This window comes from Diabrotica undecimpunctata, chromosome 8, assembly GCF_040954645.1.
Source record: "Diabrotica undecimpunctata isolate CICGRU chromosome 8, icDiaUnde3, whole genome shotgun sequence".
In the NCBI taxonomy this organism is placed as follows: domain Eukaryota; kingdom Metazoa; phylum Arthropoda; class Insecta; order Coleoptera; family Chrysomelidae; genus Diabrotica; species Diabrotica undecimpunctata.
Window position 1 is genome coordinate 90,972,664 of NC_092810.1, and position 17,810 is coordinate 90,990,473.

General features: G+C 28.5%; 1 protein-coding gene across 1 annotated transcript in view; it reads left to right on the top strand.

The window, feature by feature from the left end:
- Positions 1-17,810, top strand: part of LOC140447769 (LIM domain only protein 3) — a 1,475,576-nt gene that overhangs the window by 141,908 nt on the left and 1,315,858 nt on the right. Inside the window, exon 2 of the mRNA XM_072540623.1 lies at positions 13,665-13,688. The gene's annotated coding sequence lies outside the window, so the exon portion shown is untranslated. The remainder of the gene's footprint in view (positions 1-13,664; positions 13,689-17,810) is intronic.

The window sequence follows — 17,810 nt, forward strand, 5'->3', positions numbered from 1 at the left end:
TATATATATATATATATATATATAGTTAGTTGCCCTGGAAACCACCAGGGTCTTCTAACTCTAATGCCACAAATTGTTAGTTGCATTGCTCCTGTAGTGATCTTTTCCCAAGTTAAAACAGCTCCTTTTCTAACTTGGCTGCACCGTACTGAAGACGACCAATACTCAGAAATACGTATATACGGTTGCCTTCCAGTTTTTCCTGTTTTGCGAGACGCGCCATTAGATTTTACTTTTGTTAAAACATTTTCAAGCAGTATATTCACTTTTATCTGAATTACGGATGCACCTTGTTTGTATCTTCATTAAACAATAACCTAATCATATTGAATATTATTCAATACAAAGCTTTAAAAATTTCGTTAGGAATAATGTTTTTATCTCCAAATCAAGAAAAATCTCTTAATTAAAGAATAATTATAATAATATTAAAAAACATTCGCTTAATTTTTCTAATCATAAAATATAAGCAATGACAATAACCAACAAACTAAAACTTAATTATAATTACTTTATCTATAATATGTCTAATATTCTTATCTGAAATAGGATAGAAACATTATTTATATTGGGTTTCCAAAAATATATACATCATTATACATTTAATAAATCTATATGAATCTGATTAGAGAATAATAATCGGTAAATAGACTGTGTAATTCCCCTAATTAGAAAAGATAAAGCTAGATAAAAGAGAATAAATTATAAATGTCCTTCAAAAGGACATAAAAGACATAGTGTAGCGATATCGTTCGTATTCGGAGTTCGGAAATCTTTGAACTGTTATCGGCCATCTTCCACCGAGTGTATTTCCTCCCAGGCCGAGTAATGCATATTGTAGATCACAGGATAGCACAAGCGTATCATAATTTCTTAATTATATGAAGGGGAATATTTGTATATTCTTTTTTAATTTAAACTAAAACAAATTATTTCTCCATTTGTTTTTGAAGACTTAACAGAAACTTAGAGAAAAGTAAATTTGTGACTATAAAACTTCAGTTAAATGTTTCTCATGTACATAAAGTAGATCCAAAAAGTTCTTGGTGTGACATTAAAAATGGCAATATACAGGGTGTCCAGAAACTCTCCTGACAAACGATAACTGTAGATTCCTCAGATAATTCTAAGACAATTTAACCCAATTCTAAGAGCTAGAGCTCTTTGAAGATCGCGAGTTGTAGTAAGAAAGTAGTTTTTTTTAATAACTCCAGAACGCTTCTATTTAGAAAAATGAAAACTGGTACGATTATTTATCCTCCAGAGTTAAATCGATTTCATTAAATGCGAATTAGCGTATCTATAGCGTGGCTTAGCGTATCTACTTTACTGCTTATGCGTTACACCTCATTTCGCAATAAATCAAATGTATATCATTGTATTCCTTATTAGTAAAAACCATTTTTGTTGAATTAAAATTATTGTGTTTGAATGCCACAAAGTAAAAACTAAAAGAGAAACTTCAGAACTGACAAGAGTTTGCCAAAGAAAAACGTATTATAGTTTTGTTGACAGTTCAAAGCCTACTAGTGCAAGAAATATTTATTTAACTTTCAAGACGAAAAAACAAAAATATTCAAATCGATTTTTCTCGAGAACCTTTTAGTAGTAGAATATCTAAAAATTTAATAATCCAGTATAACAAATGCTTAAAAGTTACAAACAAAAAAGTTATGCGTTAAAATTTCCGTTGACCTATTCAAAACGGACGCCTATAAACGGTACTAAAAATTCGCAATTAATGGAATCGATTCAACTCTGGAGGTTAAATAATCGTACCAGTTTTTATTTTTCTAAATCGAAGCGGGCTAAAGTTATTAAAAAAAACTACTTACAAGTCGCCATCTTCAACGAACTCTAGCTCCCTTAGGAAGCATTTTCGGACTAGGTGAATTGGGTTAAATCGTCTTAAAATTATCTGAGGAATCTGCGATTTTCGTTTGTCAGGAGAGTTTCTGGACACCCTGTATATTTTCAAATAAGTTTTATAATTCAACATAATCTCCACCAATATCAATACAATTGAACCAGCGGTGTTTCCAGTCAATGATCTCATCAAATCGGTGTAGGATTCCTCGGAAAGTACTACAAAGTTTCATCTATAGCTACAAAGTTGATCGGCGAGAAAAAAATATACGGAAATCCTTTAAAGCAAAGAACATATTAAGTCTTTTTCTTTTCAGGACTGCTTGCCTCGGTTTTCTTAGAAGCTCTGAGTATAATTCTTTAGTAAAAATTTTATTTAAAAAATCCTTTATAAAAGGTATATATTGTAAAAAAAACCTTATATATACCTTTTATAAAGAATTTTTTAAATAAAAAGTTTTGTGATTTATGGAATACAGCTAACTACAGGAATTTCATTGTTCTTGTGAATCGCTCGTAATTGTTTTAAAGATAGTCAATTAGCAAATTCCTTTCCCATACCAAAAGACCAAGGCCATAACCTTAATCTTCTAGTAGTACCTTTGAATTCGAATAACCGCTTCTAACCATCTATTGGAGTGCTATTTAGTTCCAGAAGTTTAGTCGCGAATCAATGTTTTATTGATGGTATGTAACTTATCGACGCACTACTTTTGTTTTATTTAAGCACTTTTCGGAAAGTCTTATAAGAATTGGTTTTGTGATCTACATTAGCACACGTAACACTTTATATCATACTTAGTTCCTGGTGCAAATTGTGGCCTACACATTACTTTGATACATTAACATTTAACACATCTTAATATGTTTTAGACTACAAGCCCATGATACATTTCTAACAGGTTATTTGACCCAGCATGAATCACATATAAAGCAATACTACAATGTTTAATAACATCTTTAGAAACTATGCCACCAATTCCAATCGGTACACAAACCATGGGGATTCAAATTAAAAAATTTTGTGTATGAATGCCATACTTTATCAAATTACCGGAAATGAAGAAAAAGTTCTCCGAAAATAAAAATTTTCTCTGCTCCTCGTACCAATATTTTTGTGCGGCATTAGGTCGCAGGCCATTATTTTTGTATTACCTACCTAAGTTTTAAATGCCGTAAAAATGTTGGGCCAAAAAATCTTACGTCTCTGAGTGGTAAGTTTAACTTAGCTGTGACTTACATGTTCCGATAAGAGTTGACGGCATAGTTTCTAAAGTTGTTACTACATATTGTAGTATTGTTTTATATCATATTATTGTTCATACCATTTTGTATGAATCCTGTTGAACATTCTCATTGAAGGTGAGAAATCGCTATACACCTACAAATATTTTCTTACAAAAAATTTTATGAGCGCACGCTACTCACTTTTTTTCATTTTTAACACCATGCGCTTCCAATTGTTCCAAACGTGTACTTACAGTCTGCGTGGAATTACTTGCAACTAAGTAGTAATGCGATCTTCTGTCTGAAAGGGATGGAGGACTTATATATTCTTCTAATTTACATTCAACATCCAGATCTCTTTAAGTGCTAAGCCTCCCTAAATAATTTTGTTATGTATATATTACGAGGAGCAGTTAGAATACAAATTGCACGTGCAAATATACTAAATAAAGACTATTGATTTTATTCTTATTTATCAAAATGCATCAATAAAGAAGGTCTCGTCTTGTCTTGACGCGTTATATAATGATTTTTAAGACACTATAAGATCCTTCGTAATATATCCTGTTTAATATGGCCCATTAAGTCTCAAACAGAGAAAGAAACATTGCGTATCCAACTCGCCAATAGGATTTAAATGAAAAAGTAACTGACAAATTATTTTTCTCTTAGCATAGTTACATCACTTGTATACTAAGTTATATATGTATTGTAACGATTGGGGTTTATAGAAAATAATTTATAAGTTATATACTACATAATATTAGATATAAAAAAGTATTTGATTATTTTAAATAAGTTATATACTAGAGAATTTAATAAAAATATATTTATGTGAGGGCATTTTTAATAAATTAGCATATAATAATTGTAAAAAGTTCTATTTTAATATTGTAAATATATATAAGTGAGCCATGTGCTTAGGCAACCAAAAATACTCTCGGAGATTGACAGATATTTATACTCTGAAGTGACGTTTAAGAATATTTACGAATATAAAGTGGTTTATAATAATATATTGTTTGAAATGTGTATTTTATTAAATTAGAATGTTAAGTTACTAATTTAATTATATATTCTGATCTGAAAAGCCTAAATGTCAACAAAATTATTAATAGAAAAGAATGGAATTCTCTGGATCTCCGGAGATGGCCATGTTTGCGAAATGGTTTGTTCCAGAAAATTCAGACAAGTATTTGATAGAACAAATTGGAACATGATATCTTACGAGATGGTTCTAGAAATCCAAAAAACATATAAATAACCGTGATTTGGATTCAAGATGGCAGTTTTTGAGTTTTATCATGAAAGTTAGTTAGAAGATAGATACATTTACTTAGTGAAGTCAATTGTTCGGCAGTTTTTGGAAGTTTTTAGTCAGAAGTCAGGCCAGTTTATTATGAAAGTTATTAGACACATTTAGTGAAGTAAATTGTTCAGAATTTTCAAGAAGTCAGAAAAGTTTAGTAAGAAATATGAAAGATTATTTGGAGTCAGAGAAACAGGTACAGATAGTCCAATTGTTTAATATAGTGAGTTAAATGAAGATTAAAAATTATGCATATAATTTAATGCACATTTATAATTATACACAAATAATTATTGAAGATAAAAAAAGGTATATTGGAAGAAATTAAATTATATTATGGTTGGAGATTAGTATAAATCAACTTATAATAATTGGATATTGGTATATTGAAAAGAAGAATAAATATAAATGCTGTTTGCTGGTTTGGTTGGTGGTGTATAAATGCTGGTGAAGAAAACTATATCTTAAATTGGTAGAAGCTGATAATTGAAAAAAAGTAATTTCACAAAAACAAGGATAACCGAAGTACGAAGACATTCAGTGGTGATTAGAATATATATAGTGGAAAACAGTTCATTTAGGCATTCAGTGAAAGAAAGGTACAAAATTTTGTTAATATAATTTAGTTAATGTCATAACAATTTCAATTTTGAAGATAGTTTGTTTAAATTTTACATTGTCTATAGAATTTAATTAGTTTTATAAGAGTATCAATTTAAAGATAGTTTATTTTAAATTTACATTGGCTAGGTTAGATATATATGTGTGTTTCATAATAGTTATAATAAAGATAATTTAAAAAAGTACTTACAAGCTAATTCTTTGAGAACCGCGATAAAAACCCTATATATTATAATATTAAAAATACTCATTGCTCATAATTCAAACAAAAAAAACACATCATAACAATTTGGCACCCAACGCGGTGGCTCTCTATTTAAAAGAATTAGTTTGGGAAGATAAGTGCTCTCATATAATTAAATTAATTATCAGTAGAAAGAAAAAATTATAGATTTTATTTTTAATTATATTTGAACAAGTAAAGTCTCAAAATGTCTCAAGGAAAGAAAGGTACAAGAAGCAAAAAGAATGAAGAAGATGTGGAAGTAGAAACACAACCTATACAAGAGGAGAGTTTAGTTCAAGTTCCACAAGATACTGCAGAAATGAATCCAGAAAGAGAGGAAAATGTCAATATGGCAGCTTTGATGTCATTAATGATGCAGATGAACAAGACAATAGAAGAGAATTCAAAAGAAATCAAAGAAGACATAAAAAAATTGGAAGAGAATTCAAAAGAAGTCAAAGAAGACATGAAAAAAATAGAACAAAAAATGGAACAGAATTCACAAGAAGTCAAAGAAGACATGAAAAAAATGGAACAGAAATTGGAAGAGAATTATAGAAAATTAGAAAAGAAAATAGAAGATAATAATAATAAAATTGTAAAACAAATGGAAAAACAAATGGATAAAAAACTTGAAGCTGCAGAGAAAAAAGTAGCAAATGAAATAAAAAGTATACGGAATGACTACAAGAAAAGGATAGACAATGAGAGGACAGAAGTAAAGAGGATTATTCAAGATAATAAAATAGATATAGAACAGAAAATAGAGTTACAGAAATGTAATTTAGAAGTAAAAATTAACGAAGACAGGAGAAACACAGAAGAAAAATTAGACGATATACAACAAAATATCCAAATAAATAGTAATCAAATAAGAAATGTGGAACAGAGAATAGATGATATTTCACAAATGAGAGACATAGGGAGACCTTACTTAAATTTAACAAATGAGACTGGGATAAAATTCTCTGGTAATATAAAAAATTTGCATCCTAGAGTATACATAAATAGTTTAAAACATAAATTAAGATTTGTGAATAATATTAATGATATTAAAGATTATATTAGAATGACATTAAATGACAATGCAGCAACTTGGTTTGCTAGTATTGAGAATGATTTAGATAATTTTCAAACATTTGAAAATAAATTTTTAAATTATTATTGGGGTGAATTAGAGCAAGCCAAGTTTAGAGAAATTCTATATTTTGGAAAGTATAATCAAAATTTAAAATCAAATATGGTAGATTATGCATTGAAATTGATAACAGTTGCAAAATATTTAGAACCACCACTTAGAGAGGATGAAACAGTCTTAAATGTATCTAGACATTTTGATGCTGATGTTGTGCAAACCGTAACTGTACAAAATATTCAAACAATAGATAGTTTTATTAATTTTATTCAAAGAATACAAAGAGGCAATATGACAAGTAATAATAATAACAGAAAAAACAATAATAACTTTCAATATAATAAAAATGATAATCAAAGACAATCATATAATAATTATAGATATGGTAATAATTTACAAAATTTTAATAATAATAACAGTAATTATAATAAACAACATTTTAATAACAGTACTAATAATAATAGACAAGATTTTAACAATAGAAGAAATACAGAGCGACCTAACTATAACAGACAGGTAAATTGTGTTCGAAGGAATAGAAGCTGCGAAGACAGGGAACGAAGTACTACAAGGCAGGAAAATGTGAGTAGAAGTCATAGTAGGGAAAGACATAGGACATCAGATCCAAGTGGTCAGATACAATCTGACAATTCTAATAATCAAAATTTTGTGCAGTAAACTTTCTGAATTACAAGTTAGGCCATTGCTATTATGAAAAACCTTCTGAATTTATTTCTTTAGATGAAGATAAAATTATTGAATCTATTAATTTAATTTATATAAATGCTTTGGCCAAAAATAAAATGATTAAGATTATGATAGATACTGGTTCAGAAAGTACTTTAGTCTCGGAGAATTTTATTTTTAATACATTAAAACTATCAGATATAATAAAGATTCCAAAAATTAAAATTGTTGGTGCAAATAATAAGAAGTTGGGTGAAATTGATAAACTAGCCAATTTTAAAATTAATATTCTTAATAAAGAAATTAATATGCAAGGATTTATTGTCAAGGATTTATGTGTTGATATATTAATGGGAAATGATGAATTGGAAAAGAAGAAAGTAAAGATAGATTTTGAAGAAAAAATGGTAACTTTGGAAGGGCAAATAATTAAATTTATGCAGAAAGATGAGGTAGAAGAAGGAATAAGAGTTGATAGGATATTATTAAAAGAAAATAATGATGTTTATGAAGAAGAAATGTATTTTGATGATAGGGAAATGTCCCAAAAGAATGTAAAGAATAATTATTGTAGTGAATATTTAAGGAATGGAAATTTTAAGCAGATGGATGCCTACGAGGCGGAGTGCGTAAAATTGGAAGCAAGGAATAATGAGTACATAATGAAGAATAATTTTATTTGTAAAGAAGAAGATATAATGAAAGTTTTAAATTGCCCTGAAGAATATAAATCAATAGTCATTTCCATATTGCAGCAACACAAGGGACTTGTCAATAAAGAAAATAGAATTGCACAAAATTATATCCATAGTATAAAAGTTAAAGAAGAAAAAGATTTTAAAACAAAATCATACCCAATACCATATAAATACAGAGAAGAAGTAAACAAAACAATTAATAATATGTTAGAAGATGGGATCATTGAGAAGGCAGACACACGTTTTATTAACCCAATAGTAGTAGTACGAAAAAGATCAGGTGAAATCAGGTTATGTTTGGATGCAAGGAATATTAACAAGATTACTGAAAAGCAATTTGAAGCACCAATGAGTATAGATGGAATATTAGGAAGAATTACAGGAATGTCATTTTTCACTAAAATCGATTTACAGCATAGTTTCTGGTTAATACCTCTAGAAAGAAAAAGTAGACAGTATACAGGATTTCAGATAGATGGAGTAGTATATCAATTCAAAGTAGTACCATTTGGACTTCAATCATCTTGCAGTGCTCTATGTAGATGTCTTCATGATATTTTGGATCAATATGAACATTTTGTAATTCACTACATTGATGATATATTAATTTTTTCTAAAACGGCTGAAGATCATGAGAAACACCTAAAAATTATAATAAATAGATTAGACAAAGTGGGACTAAAAATAAATCAAGAAAAATGTACATTTTTTCAAAAAGAAGTCATATATCTAGGTTATAAACTTAACACTAAGGGAATTGAAATGGATCCAGAACGGACACAAGTCATTCAGGAATATAAAACACCACACAATTTAAGAACTTTAAGAGGATTTATTGGAATAATTAATTATTATAAAAGGATGATACCAGATTTAAGTATAAAAGAAATTCCATTACTTGAACTACTGAGAAAAGGTGTAAAATGGAGATGGGATCAGAGAAGAGAACTAGCATTCCAAGAAATTAAAAACATTTTTCTGTCAAATTTGAAAATATACTATCCTGACTATACACAGCCATTCATATTAAGAACAGATGCATCAATAGAGAGATTATCAGGGGTATTATTACAAATACATGATGGGGTCGAATACCCAATACAATTCATTTCAAGAATTACAAAGCCACATGAAAAGGGTTACTCAGTTTCAGAATTAGAACTAGCAAGTATAATACACTGTGTCATAAAATTAAGATTTTATTTGTTGGGTAATGAATTTACAATAGAAACAGATCACCAAGCTTTAACGTCTATATTAAATAACAAATATGGAAACAGTAGAATACATCGGTGGAGTCTAATACTTAGTGAATACTGCTTTGAAATCAAATACATTTCTGGAAAATCCAATATAGTGGCAGATGATTTATCAAGGTTAGAAAATACACCACAAAAAGGGCAGCGAACAATAAAAATTGGATTAAATCAATTAGTAGAAAGTACTGGATTATATTCTAAAGAAGAAATTATAAGAGATCAGATCAATTTGAGTGAAAAACAAAAAGTCCTTAGGAAAGATGGGGTATATTATAAAATAATAAATGGCATAGAAGTATATGTAATAACTAGAACTTTAGCAAAGAAAATATTGAAAAATTTACATAACAATTATATGCATATTGGTTCAAGAAAGCTATGGATGCTATTTAGGGACAATTATTTTGCAAAGAATGACATAAGTATAGCAAAAGAAATTACTACCCAATGCCCAATATGTCAACTAAACAAAGAAAAGAATGTAAAAAAAAAAAAAAACTTACTGATAGATCCATTTCATAGATAGATGGTAGATTTCTTTGTTGTGAATAAATTTGACATCATACTTGTTGAATTTTGTACATATGGAAATTGTTTGGTACCCTAAAAATCATAATTTGGGGTTAGATACAGAATTGATTGTATAAATGTCTTTATAAAAAGTGTAAAACTTACCAATTCATATGGATAAAAGCCTGTTGAATGGAAATAATTCCTAGATTTTGTCTATAAATAAACATAACACCATATCGATTATATTTTTAATTAAGGTTATATTTTATTCTCTGATATCGCATCCATTGCCCCATTTGACATGACAGTTTGACCATAGAATAGCCGAACTGTGATCCGTTGTTCTCTGTTTTGACATAGACTGCGAACAGGGATGTATTTAACACATTTTAAATAATAAAAAAAAAAATTGAATTATTAATTTATTAAATTTAATAAGGTATGAGAAAATTAATATTTAAAAAAATAATATGTAAATTATTTATTTTAAATATTATTTTTGGGGTATTGTAACGATTGGGGTTTATAGAAAATAATTTATAAGTTATATACTACATAATATTAGATATAAAAAAGTATTTGATTATTTTAAATAAGTTATATACTAGAGAATTTAATAAAAATATATTTATGTGAGGGCATTTTTAATAAATTAGCATATAATAATTGTAAAAAGTTCTATTTTAATATTGTAAATATATATAAGTGAGCCATGTGCTTAGGCAACCAAAAATACTCTCGGAGATTGACAGATATTTATACTCTGAAGTGACGTTTAAGAATATTTACGAATATAAAGTGGTTTATAATAATATATTGTTTGAAATGTGTATTTTATTAAATTAGAATGTTAAGTTACTAATTTAATTATATATTCTGATCTGAAAAGCCTAAATGTCAACAAAATTATTAATAGAAAAGAATGGAATTCTCTGGATCTCCGGAGATGGCCATGTTTGCGAAATGGTTTGTTCCAGAAAATTCAGACAAGTATTTGATAGAACAAATTGGAACATGATATCTTACGAGATGGTTCTAGAAATCCAAAAAACATATAAATAACCGTGATTTGGATTCAAGATGGCAGTTTTTGAGTTTTATCATGAAAGTTAGTTAGAAGATAGATACATTTACTTAGTGAAGTCAATTGTTCGGCAGTTTTTGGAAGTTTTTAGTCAGAAGTCAGGCCAGTTTATTATGAAAGTTATTAGACACATTTAGTGAAGTAAATTGTTCAGAATTTTCAAGAAGTCAGAAAAGTTTAGTAAGAAATATGAAAGATTATTTGGAGTCAGAGAAACAGGTACAGATAGTCCAATTGTTTAATATAGTGAGTTAAATGAAGATTAAAAATTATGCATATAATTTAATGCACATTTATAATTATACACAAATAATTATTGAAGATAAAAAAAGGTATATTGGAAGAAATTAAATTATATTATGGTTGGAGATTAGTATAAATCAACTTATAATAATTGGATATTGGTATATTGAAAAGAAGAATAAATATAAATGCTGTTTGCTGGTTTGGTTGGTGGTGTATAAATGCTGGTGAAGAAAACTATATCTTAAATTGGTAGAAGCTGATAATTGAAAAAAAGTAATTTCACAAAAACAAGGATAACCGAAGTACGAAGACATTCAGTGGTGATTAGAATATATATAGTGGAAAACAGTTCATTTAGGCATTCAGTGAAAGAAAGGTACAAAATTTTGTTAATATAATTTAGTTAATGTCATAACAATTTCAATTTTGAAGATAGTTTGTTTAAATTTTACATTGTCTATAGAATTTAATTAGTTTTATAAGAGTATCAATTTAAAGATAGTTTATTTTAAATTTACATTGGCTAGGTTAGATATATATGTGTGTTTCATAATAGTTATAATAAAGATAATTTAAAAAAGTACTTACAAGCTAATTCTTTGAGAACCGCGATAAAAACCCTATATATTATAATATTAAAAATACTCATTGCTCATAATTCAAACAAAAAAAACACATCATAACAGTATATATATATATATATATATATATATATATATATATATATATATATATATATATATATATATATATATATATATTTATAACAAGAAAAAGGATAATGCGAGTTAATAGTAAAATAAAGGTAAAAGATATCGGCCTAGCTCGCAATAAAAAGAGAAAAATATAATAAAATATGTGTATAAGATGGAAGGCAACCGTATATACGTATTTCTGACTATTGGTCGTCTTCACTACGGTGCAGCCAAGTTAGAAAAGGAGCATATTAACTTGGGAAAGGATCACTACAGGAGCAATGCGACCAATTTGTGGCAATAATGTTAGACGACTCTAAGGTTTCCAGAGCAACAACCAACACATCCAAGTAGTGATCCTTTCCCAAGTTAATATGCTCCTTTTCTAACTTAGCTGCACAGCACTGAAGACGACCAATAGTCAGAAATACGTATATACGGTTGCCTTCCATCTTATACACATATTTTATTATATTTTTCTCTTTTTATTGCGACCTATGCCGATATCTTTTACCTATATATATATATATATATATATATATATATATATATATATATATATATATATATATATATATATATATATCTTCCCGAGAACTAAGTAATTTTCATATATATATATATATATATATATATATATATATATATATATATATATATATATATATATATATATTGTCATACTTTTTCTTTCCCAACCAAAGAAAAATAAATAAAAATATCCATCGGAATAAAATTTTGAGATATCATTATAAACAAAAATGTATATATTAATTTAAGATAAGATTTAGTGTAGATAAGAATAGAAATTTGTTTGGCAAACGACCTTTTTCCGTTTCAATCAAAATTATCAAAAAACCTTTGTTTAGAATTAGAAGACATTTTACCTGTAAGTTAATCTTTTCATTGTTTGTATAGTCGAGTATTAAATGAAGACCGGAGAATTTAGTCATATTTTGGTAATCGAAAGGAACAGTCGTTTTGTCTCAAGATAGGGTGTGGTTCGTGAGTTTGGATACCGGCGTAACGAAAAGAAGTGAATAGTTTGAAGAAGGAGATAACAAGTAGATTAAAAGAGGTCCTTGTATCTACCGTGGGCATTTTATGAAGTATATGTGAAAGTATTTTTACGGCATCAAGTTGACAAAAGGAGGTCCTGGTGTCATAAATAAGTAGCTGAGTTTGGAGTAGTGAATCAGGTGTTTTTTGTGTAGTCTGCAGGAGGTTTGCAGAGACGTTAAGAAAGAGCCGAGGTGCCAAAAAGGAGAGATCACATCGTTGAGGAGACTGGACTTTTCTGGGTATTTTCCAACATACAACTCAAGAAGAAAATAAGCTGTAAGTGTTTGTACAATTGAATTTTATATCTGTGAAGGATCGTTTCGACATCATGGTCATTAGCATTCAAATTTAAGAACTGAGGTTTTGATAGGCTAATCAAAAGTTTAAAGTTTTGTTGTTTCTTGTTTCAAGTAAAGAAAATTTTAAGTAAAATTGGTTTTTCACGTAATATAAATGTATGTAGCTTTATAATCTTATTATTATAAAAATTTGATTTATTTTCTTGTATGCTGATTGATAAGAGAACGACAGAATTTAATAATTGTTTTATTCGTTCATATAAAATAAAGAAACGTAAATCTTTGTAATATAATATATTTGTATTCTTATCCTTTCTTCTCTAACCCGATAAAAGACAACTAGAAAATCTTTTGAATCCATCGAACACAGGTAATATAAGGATTATTTTACTTTTGATAACAAATAAAATAATATTTCTTTTTTATTGGCTAAATAAACTAAGATTAAAGTCAAAATAAACAATCATAACAATATATATTAATTGTTACTTAGTTAAATCCTACGGACGTCGGTAGGTCATCCCACACCCCAGGAAGGGAACTCAACCTATCCTCACTAGTGTAGATTATTGGGTGCGTTGCGTGTCTAGGTCGATAGTGAGAGATAGCTGACTAATCAGAAGTTGATTTTTATAAACGCATAAACTATTTTTAATAAGGTTGTCACAAGAATCCATAATTACTACAAATATTATATTTAAAATAATTAAATACTAATTTATTGTTTTATTTTTCAGAACTAGCGAAGTTTCTTTTTTGCGGTAAGTACAAATTATTCGACAAAAATCAAATTCACGCTACACTGATTATTAAAATAAACTAATATAATGCAGGAAGCAATTTTATTATTATAACAGGGTTTGAAACATGGCCTTCTATAAACTATGACATCAAATAGTGAGGAAGGAAACAATAAATAAAAATTACATTAACAAAATATAATATGTATTTTGAAACTATTTACTTGTGACTTGTTGTTTATTAAATATTTTACATGAGAATAACCAAGAATGAATTTTAATAAAAATTACATTTTTTGTTTTATATGACATTTCGATTTCCAACCAGAAAATCGTTAATATTTCATCAAGAAATGTGCCGACTCCTCGACTATTATAAGCCGGTGCTCCATCTTGTTGAAACCAAACCTCGTAAGCCTTATTATTATGTAAAGCGTTCAGTGCTAGTACAATTAGTTACCGTAAAATGTTGCAGTAACGCTCTCCGTTTAAATTTTCGTCATAAATCATGACAGGACTATCTTATTATTTTTCACAGCACAAAAAACATTGAACGAAAATAATGCTTGACATTTACTATCCCACGTGAGCTGAGGATTTTCGTCAATCTAGAAGTGACTGTTATGGAGGTTAAACAAACCATTTTTTGTAAACTTCGATTCATCACACCAAATATTTTTCTTTGTAAAATCTTGACCTTGGCATTTCATTAAAACTCATTCACACAAAATTGGAGATATCTTACATAATCTCCAAGATGTAATTGTTGAGCTAGTATATACGAATAAATGGTCCAATGATGTTTTTTCAAATTCTGTGAATTCTTTAAGTCGATACCTGTAACAATTGCTCACATTACCGTAAGGATGAATTTGGATTAGCTGCAAAATATCCCAGGATATCTATTTTTTATCAACGTGGGTTCTTTAACTAATAAACTGACCAAACTGGAAACAGTTGTTCAACAAACGTTTTACAGTTTTATAATTTCGTCAGGTAACAAGTAAAACTCACTTACTACCATTTTGAAGGAACAGAGATATTCAAGTTTTAAAGCATATTATTCTAATATAAAAAATCCATTTTTGAATGAATGTTACAACAGAAGGTAATTATTTCTAAAAACAAGTGTAAGCTATATTATGTTATAGAATTTTGATTAAAATCTTATGTATTTTTGAAATTTTTGAGAAAAATGTAATTAGTGAATTGCCGAACATTGTCTAAAACATCATATAAATAAAAATTATACAGTTTTACTTTTATTGTTTTTTTAACACAAACATTTATATTTAATATAAAAATGAAATTTAATATAAAAGGAAAAACTATCTTTAATCATTTATCTTCTTCATCATAATTTTGTACCACATAACCACTTCCTCCGGAATATGCCTTGATTGCTAGTTTCACTAAGTCAGCCTTTTTCTGTTCAGAAATTGGTAATAAAGTATTATAAGCTGGTTTCAGCTCAACAATGTCGGTTCTTAGACGTCCCTTGCCAGCGACATTAATCTATTTATAATCAGATGTATGATCGTGTCTGTAAAACAATGTTTCAGTGTATTCTTTGTCAAATTTTATGCTCTTAATTTTGAGACATGATACAATTTCACCACTTTCATCTTTATTGCGGGTTTTAATACAAGTCGAAGCTAAATCATTAAGATCAATAAAAATGTCGACCCAATCATTCATTGTAAAAGCTGATTTTTACTTTTTGGCCGATTGTATAGCAGAATACATCGAGTCACATTGTAGACACAAATTTTTCGTAAATAATAAAACAAAGAGACCCCAGAATATGGAAGCTGCAATACACTTTGTAAGTCGAATGGACCCATTATAAATGATGGTGCATTTTACATTTTAATTTTTCGTTCTCTTTTGCTTCATTACACTGGGTTTTCCGAATTATATGAAATGTATACTCCGATTCTAAATTTTTCTTATCACAGGACCATTTGAAATACGCAAGATTTTCTGAAAAAAATTGAGAACAAAACCTTTGTCTACCATTATCATTTTTCAAACAATATGTCTTTGATAAATTCTGATAAACGTGCAATGTGAATACATTTTGTATTTTTTTGCATTTGTGCGTTTTGATTGATTTACTTAAACAAATTTTAAAATATAATCCTTTTGCCTGTTATAGTTTTGAAAACCCCAATATGCTATACATATTTTAAGTCTATCTTCTTCACTAAAAAAAGTAGTAGGTACAAGTAGTAGGTACAATACATTTAAATTTACAATTTGTACAGTATGTACAGTCTATATCTTTTGGGATCTTGGCTGAACAGATTTTCTTTTTGTTTCTATAAGGTAGACATTGAGATTTTTGAGATTTTTGCTATATTTGCTTTCCATCCACTAGTATTACTTTTTCTTTCTCTAGTTAAATGTTTTTCCTTTATTTTCCATTTCATAATAAGAAAAATCGCTTATATCAAAATCTTGTGTAGGTAAAACAGTAAATGAACTTTGATCGAATGAAAGGCAGATATCGACCACAGTTTATTAATTAAATCTTGCCCAAGTACTTTCGCTTCCTAGAGCATCTTCAGGGGCATTTCGTCAAATTTGGCCTATCCAAAAATCTGTTGAGAATGTCATAACCATAGAATTGTACATTACAATACACGACACAAGGACAAACATTTTAAAATTTTTAAAAAACGGCGAAGCTACATATTGGTTGGCATCAGGATGCCAACCTGATGCCAACCAATATTGACCTTAGCTCAGCGGCCAACATCCGGCTTTCTAAGCAGGAGATTACGAGTTCGATTGTCGACACCAGTAACGGCAGTTTCGTTTCCAAAAATGAAAACGAGACGTTCCGGTGGTTTGAAGCGCATGTAAAGCTGTCGGCTCCCCTGCGGTGGTGTACATAGACACTAGTTACCTGAATCAGGGTTAAAGATGTAATTGCCGCCTGAACCTATGCAAAAGAATCTCCCCGGCAAAAATTCCTTACGATATTATTTGTCCATCCATCCCTGCGCCCTTCCGCCTAAACCAGAACTTATAGGTCATATATATTCTTTAAGTTTGGTACATAGGTTCCTTTTCCCGAAATTTTCCGAAATCCCGACCTATTTACCACATTGAGTATGTGGTAAATAGCTCGTTTTCTTCTTAGTCAATATTTTTATGTTTTTGCTTTTTCATAAACCAAAAGTACTAGGTGACCTTGAAATAAGATATCCTTCAAACTTGCTATTTGAGTTTCTCTTATTGAAGAAGGAACCTTATTGAATTTGCGGTCAACATGTTTTTTGGCTTCTTATATTTTTGTTTTTTTTTTGTTAAGGAAAAAGTTATAATCTTGGCGCATAGATTACTTTTGGCGTGAGAAAGATGACTAACAATTTGGGATCACTAAGTGTTCTTCTTCTTCTCATATTTCTATATCTTTTCAGGTGTCGGATTGTGGTTCCAGAGATTATTTTATACACTTTTTTATCCATTTTTCTTATCAATATGTCGTAGATCACCGATTTCTCTCAAATACTTTAATGTTATTTAATATTACGGTATATTAATTTATTAAAACAATCTTTAAATTATTATTTTATTGATAATCAATATTAATATTGATATGTAGATAATCAACTGTATTTAAAGGAAAACCGTTAAATTAAATATTATATTTGTATGGGATTAAGCCACAATTGATTATAATTAAAATTATATTTTTAAGTTATTGCATTCCGGAAATCGTTTATAAAAAAGATTTTAGTTTAAAAAAATCTGTGGTAATGTATAACCAACAAAATTTTATCAAGTTATGTCTTTTCAAAATTAAACCCTTACGATTGACATTAGGATAACTTATTTTTAAATTAACATGGGCAATCCTTTTCCCCTTTAACACCGATTATAATAAAGAAAAAGTATTTGTCTGACTGTCACTCTATATTATAATTACCTGATTGTAAGATTGTCATTGGGAGAACTATTTTTTAATTAAAATGGATTACATATACTCCAGTCGTCAGAGACGAAAATGCCACTAAACCTCTAAAAATCATACGAACAAGCTGAATTTTGCCGAAACTGTCAACTTTAGGACGCTAAAAAAATGGAAAAAATTTACCATTTTTACTCCCGGTATTTCTCCTAAAACCCCCAAGT